This window comes from Syngnathus typhle, unplaced genomic scaffold, assembly GCF_033458585.1.
Source record: "Syngnathus typhle isolate RoL2023-S1 ecotype Sweden unplaced genomic scaffold, RoL_Styp_1.0 HiC_scaffold_24, whole genome shotgun sequence".
Classification (NCBI taxonomy): domain Eukaryota; kingdom Metazoa; phylum Chordata; class Actinopteri; order Syngnathiformes; family Syngnathidae; genus Syngnathus; species Syngnathus typhle.
The window spans coordinates 1,117,638-1,125,000 of NW_026871930.1; positions in this window are offsets into that span (position 1 = coordinate 1,117,638).

Genomic DNA, 7,363 nt, shown 5'->3' on the forward strand with positions numbered 1-7,363 from the left:
GAGGTCCACTTTGTGTGAGCTCAATAAAATCCATATGCATAATTTGAAATGGGTAAGACGGTTTTGGAAATGAGCCTCTCTTAGGTCTCATATTTCCTTGTGGATTATGTTTCACGCAAACAGGACATGCTTTACAAAATTTTTTTAAGTAAGCATCTAAACCAAAGGTAGTGAATTGTTGATGTATGATAGACTTCATCCCTCCTGTCGACACATGGCAAGGCCCATGGGTCGCAATTGCCGCTGCCTTAAAAAGTGATTTTGGTAAAACAGGTTTGTCATTGATGCGGTGGATATTATCTGTATCCATCATTGCACCTTTTGATAGAACCTCCTATTGGTAACTGTATAGCGGACTGTTCTGCATATAATCCCTTACTCAACTCCCTCGCTTCTACTTTTCCATGTCGGTGCAGTCGTAAGTGATCCCTATTGCAGTCATTGTCTTGTTAACTGTCGCCTTGTGCGACTCCTATGCATGATTGCGTGAAAGTCAAAAATTGAACGTATCCAACTTTTTGACCACCCAAACTCCACTGTGGTGCAACGAACTTACTATTTTATTGAGTAGGTACATTGAGCAACCTAGCTTCCTCTTGACTGAATTCACTTTAGTCCAAGTGTCCTATTCTAAAATTTATCTAACTCAATTTCTACTTCTTATGCCTGATGAGCCAAAACATCAGATCTCGCTCTTGTTTCCTACCGTTTTAGCCTATTTGTCCTATCCAAATCTGTTCAGTCTCCGATTATGATGCATTTCTCTGTAGCTCTACGCATTATTCAATTTTTTATCAAATCTCCTCAGTTCTGTCAAACCCAGTGCACAATGAAGCTCCTTTCCACTTTACCCCAAGCCCCACGAAGTTTCAGCACGGAGTGCGATTTGGCCGTTGGACATTTCAAGTCCATATCTTTTGCCGCACCTCACCCTCTCAAGATGGTGTTCTTTTGTTGTTGCTTCAGAGTCAACACATCCATCACTCTCGAATGAGTCCATTGTTCAAATGTCCATTTTTTCTTCAACATTGTGAGTTTTCTTCAACATTGTGAGTTCCTCCACTTCTCACTGTCTTTTCTCGTCCCCGAAGATGTCGTCTTTTCTCCGGAGTGTACTTGCCCCTTCCAAGCACAACAACAGTCTTTCTTTGTCCTTGCCAAAGGTCAAAGGTGCCTCAAAGCCAGGCACCTTTTTGTAGTCGTCCATGGCTGCAGGCAGAGTCTCGGGATTGAGTTTTCAGGGATCCTGGCACTGAGAGTGACAGACTGGGACATCAAACTTGTAAGACTATCTCCAAATGTAGTTGCTGCCATCCATTCACTAGTAACGTTTGTTTACCAAACTTCAAATTCTCCTAGTAACAGCGATCTCGTCTTTATATTGTAAGTCCTGCAACTCATCCTATTTTCGAGCTACGTTTTGTCTATAGTTCTTATTTAATGAGACAGTACATTGTCTTCGGTATCATTATTTAAAATTAACTCAACGAGGTCTGCGTTCCACATCTAGCCCTGATCTATGTCTTGACCTCTCAAATGTTATTACCTGTGTCATGCTTGCTCAAAAATGTGACTTAGAATATGGTGTTGTGAATTTCCAATCTCCCTGATCAAATTGGATCCCGCTTCTTAGTTTTTCTTTCTCATGCTCCTGTTAGCCTGCAATTGTCCAAATTAATAATGTTGTTTTCTTTTAACTGTCTTTCTGTTGAACCTCTAAATCTCTCTTGTTGCTAACCGATCTGCACCAGGAAGGGTCTTAAAGAAAGGACCAACAGATTACTCCCAATATCTCCTCATTATTTATGAGTTAGCCTCCCTTTCCTCACTCGGGTGCATATCTTGTCAGTTGTTAATGGAAACCAGATGTCTCGTGCCAATGAGATCATGGACCAAGGCCCAAACAATCCCGCACGAACCTGACCCGAAACATGACGCGGTCACACTTAGGCTTACTAGTGAGATATACATTGCATGATACCAGAATAGAATTTTACCACAGTATGACACTAAATGTATTCGAATATCTATATGTCGTAAAGGTTTGTATTATTACTATCTTCCACTATCTGTCCTATTCACTCCCTCCTTCTGAGGCTTGGCAACGCCCACGCCCCACACCCTGACAAACTTTTTGGGAGAATGTGTTCTTTACTACATATGATTCCATCATTTAATTTGACTTTCTTTTCAAAACGCTTCTCAATTTCCCAGTTCACACATCTTCTGCATGTGTTACTGGTTCTCCAATTTTTTCTCTAGTTAATCATTAATCCAAAAACTATGTTTTTCATTTTAGCATTCAACTTACTCAAAACCACTCTTTCAGCAAAGTCACTCTACTAATTTTCCATAGTAGTCGCCAACAGCTTCAACCATTCAACCTGTATTTTCCTATCATTCAAGGCAATCATTCATCAATGCTCATTTGCATCTCACATACAGTCTCCAAAAAGGAGTCTTACCATCACATTGGTCTCAATTCATCCAAGCTCACCACACAACATCCATATACCATTTTCAACTCAAGGTTCCTGATAGAACAATCCACCAATCCCAAAAAAAACTCAACTCAAAAAACTACTGGCAAATTAATCTGAAGTTCTCTTTGCTTTTAGATTTAACGAACTCAATTTCTCAGATTTAGCTCGCATATAGCAGTTTGTATAATTCTATAACACCATCAATCAATTATTTATATTAAATGTAGCATTGCAATGTCTTAAATTCACAATTTTGCTTCTTCCAATTCCTGAAAGCATGTTCTGTCGTTTCTTTTTCAAATTTCTCATGAGGGCTCAACACTTAACATGCACTAGTGTGGATCAATTTCTGCTCGCAAACACATTTTTCTCTTTTCCTCTCATTTTTATCTTTCCAAATCGTTTCTGTTCTGCGGTGCAAATTGGATAGACCACAATCTAACAAATTTCTTTACACTAAAAGTTTAGCCAATCTTCATCATTTTAACACACATGCACAGCTCTCGCGCGCGTAGGGCAGGTCCCAGCACCAATGATTCGTCACAGGCTGGCCATTTCCTGTGGTCGATCATGAGCTAGTCCCTCCCACGCACACAAGGACAGTACATTTTAATTTTTCATTTATCTTCTAGAAGCAAGTTGCATTTATTTACCACTTGATTTGCAAATTTGAACTTTAGTGTACACACACAATTTCATCTCTGGTCATTTGTCATTGGGCATACAAACAGCATTGTCATACGTCTTGCATGGACAAGAGCTCTAATAATCCAGAAAATGTTCCAATAATCTGACAATGACATGTTTTGCTGTCATATGGGCATCTATTCTTTCTTTCTCTGTATTAGCATGAGGGGTCAAAGGAGAGGAAGCTTGTCATGCTGTAAATGTTATATTTTTTATGTTAAATTTTTCCTCTGCCTCTTCCTCTGCCCCTTGACTGGCACCGCTTTTTTTCTTTTCTTCTAAAACACTCTATTGACCAGTGTCCACGTTTCCCACAGTTCCAACAGTTGTCAGAATCTGATGGGGGTTTTGAATTATATGGTGGCCTTCGGCCTTGTTGGTCTCTCTCTCTTCCTCTCCCCTTTGGGAACTTTGGGAGAAGATCGTTGTATCTTCATTTAGATCATTATCATCATCTAGATGAAATACATCAGAACATTTGCCTTTTTGGATAACTTTTTCAGCATGCCTGTCCCACTGCATAGTTGTTGTATACAAGTTTTGCACACGAGCGGAATGCCTCTCTTGCTCTTCTGCTTGAGCTGCGGCTGGAGCCGTGGCCGGGACAGTGCGCCTGCGCACTGTGGCCTCATTGTCTTCCGGCCTGACAAACATGGTCGCAGCACTTTTCAACTTTCTGTCTTTTGGATTTATTCTCTTCTCTCTTGTGAAGCTTTCAACCACAGTCTAGCACAATTCAACTCTCTCTCTTTTCTTTTTCCACTTCAGCATGTATTACATACAATCAAGAAATCTACTCGCCATGAACTCATCTCCATCAAGAGCTAGGGATCTACTATTTTTATTTCCCATCTTAATTTGGTATTTTAGGTTTATACAATTATTATTATTATTATTATTATTATTATTTATTTATTTAATTTTTCTTTGAGGATCCTCAATGCAAGATTAAATTGACCTTTGAACAATTACTAGCCTGTATTATTTTCGTGGATCAATGCTAGAACTGCTATTTAGTCAATTTATCCTACCAGTCACTCTCAATCACACAAACTCCAGCGCTTTTTTATTTTTATTCTTAGGCCTATCCAGGATGGGTGTAAAACCCTTCCAAACAGCTTGGAAAAAACGGACAAAAAAATGAATCTTCAATTAAGAAAAAAAACTTTTTTCTTAGCCCGTTCTTTCCACTGGGACTAGAATCCCAGCAGTTTCTTAGCTTGGAAAAACCAAAGCTGTATCTCATAGCTCGGACGAACCAAAGCTGAATCTCATAGCTCGGACGAACCAAAGCTGAATCTCATAGCTCGGACAAACCAAAGCTGAATCTCATAGCTCGGACAAACCAAAGCTGAATCTCATAGCTCGGACAAACCAAAGCTGAAATCTCGTGCACCTTTTTAACTTTTTACGCGTCTTACAACAACACAATCACACAACTTTAGGGCTTTAACTCACTTGACCCCTGGTTCGTTGCATTTCCGGGTCCCGTCAACCACCTCTGTCAGACGAAGGCAGACTTAAGATGCTGGCCCAGCGAAGAAGTTCTCTTCCCAGGACTTTCTTTTCCAGGTCCTCCTAATGGACGCTGGCTTGTCGACAATGCAGCACGTCTTCCTCCGTCAGTCAGATGGTGGGTATGAGGGTCCCGGGTTTCGGCACCAAAATGTTAGGGTGGTGCTCACTCTAACTTATTTTGCAAGAACCACTTGGAGACAAGTTAGTCGTTTTGGGCACCTGCAGGCGGAGAGTCCATTCGTCACTGTGCGTACAACAATGATCGAATGACGTCTGACTCTCGCTTCCCACAAGACCATCTTTATTAAGAGAAAAAGGGTGGGGGTGACCGTAGACTGAATAGACAAGTAAGAAAGGCCCTTGACCTCTAGATTAGCAGGGCAGGGGATGTTTTACGACATTGTGTAGGATGGAACAAGCTAGGTTATTTATTACTGGTTACACACCAACATAAGCATAAAACTAATCTACCAAGGTTATTCATTACTGGTTACATACATTCCAACATAATCATATGATCAAGATAGTTTTGGAAAACCCTGACACAGCCCACATACGAGTGACGGATCACCTCGAGTACACGTCTGTCTACGCCCAAGCTTCCCAGCACACACAGGACATGGTCATGAGAAACCGAGTCGAAAGCCTTCGCAAAGCCAATGAACACGACCGCCAGCGGCACGTCAGCCGACCTCGAGCGCCCCATGATCCGGTCAAGAATCACGAGGTTCCCTCGCAACCACTCGCGCCGGCGACGAAACCACGCTGCCGGGGGCCAACAGGACAGGCTCGCGCTAGCCTCATCACCATTAACCGCCCAAACAACCTCAGCACGACTGACCCCACAGTCCCAGGCCTCCAGCCAGATACTATATCCAGCTCAGTAGGGTCAGTTGATCTGGGTAGCAACCGGGTCTTGCACTCCTTGAAGACTTGGGGAACGACTCCACGCACCATCCATGTCGTAAACAGCCTCGCCAGTTGCGTACCGTCCGGGTCCCAGTCAAGAAGAGCCTGCTTCCTGATCCCGTCTGGGCCCGGTGCAGAGCAATTCCTCATCTTAGCCAAGTTAGATACAACTCTCAGCCCCAGGATCGGGTGGCAGAATGGCACGTTATCCGCGGTCAGTCCCACCTCGAAGCCCTCCAGTCCTTAAAACGGCTTGACCGCTTCCCACTTACTCCTGAAGTGCCTATCCACCAACTCCAGCGGCAAATCACACCTAAGGGGCGTCAGATCATCCAAGATCCGCCGTGCCAGCCCCTTTCTCGCATCAGAATAGCCGCGCTGCTGGTGGTAGAACCCTCTCCTACGCTGGACGAGCCGCCTCGCCCAACCCGTCTTCCATTGGTCTCGAGGTCTGGACCTCGCGGACTTTGTCGGCCACACTACCTTACCCCCCAGGGCTTTCATGAGATCCAAAGCAGAGGACTCGATCAGGCTAGGCTCCCGACCTGCTTTCTTGACTAAGGCAGCGGTGGCCCGATGCTCCACACCCCCCGCCAGCAGCTCCTCCAGAACTCTATTCTCCACCAGATCTGGAAGCGACGGGGGGCAGGTCCATTTCTGGGGCGTCGCCCTGGCAGCCAGGGCTCGCCAACGCACACCAGACTCACCGCCTGCCGCACGACCGCACAGGGACCCCCAATTCCACCTCACCTGCTCTCCGGACTTGCCGTTCTCAACATCACACTTTCCGCTTATGATTCCTGTACCTTTCCATAAGCTTCACCATCCGAGACTCCTACCATCACCTGGTCCGGAGGCCTCGGAACCTCTTACGTCGCTTTCTAGACGGGCCCTCTCCCGCCTCTTCATTCACGCCACCACGGAGAGCAGGCTGCAGCGCTAACACGACCCCCGCCACCCCAACTCTCATACCCGAGGCAACGGAGGTCATTGACACCACTGAGGAGTTCTCAAGAGCTTCGCCAGCCGGGGTCCACCCGCTCCTTCGGCCTGACTGACTGTGGCTCTGATCCTGTGCCTCTGTCTGTACGGACTTCCTAACCAAGGAGTTTTTGCAACCATGGCCCGTAGAAGTGACTACAAGCCGTTTGGGGACCCCGAGCAATGCCTCCGGTGGTTGGTCCCCATGGCCCCCGGAGAGGTTGATCCGCTGGCCGCGCACGTGCCCAACCTCAAGCACGTCACGGGGAGGTTGCTCGAGCAGCAGCAGCCCCTCACCTAGCTGCGCCTCAGCCAATTTTGGTAACCCAGAACGGCCATCCTGGGTGGTCCGTAAGATATCAGACATGCCTACTGCTCACTACCGTGAGAACACACAGGAGAACAAAGTTCCCCGATACTATAGAGCTATACATCGAGATCCACCCCGAGCAGCCGTCCGCTAAGCCGCACAGCCTAGCAACCAACCCGTAAGCCACCGCAGCCCAACCCACTAAGGAGAGGCCTGCCACATAGTGTCAGACTCACCCCCCGTAAAGCTGGCCAACGGACAACTCGCAACCCAACTGCCCGGAGCTACAAAAGCCCAGAGAGCTATGGAGCTCATCCACGGGAAGCGGCCTGCAACAAACTGGCCACTACCCCCCGTACACCACACATTCGCCCCAAGAGGATTTGAGAAACGCATTCAGCAAAGGTCCAAGCGAGCACACAGGCATCCACGTGACACCCGCCCACTCGGCCTGGCCTCCGTTCCATACCACTAG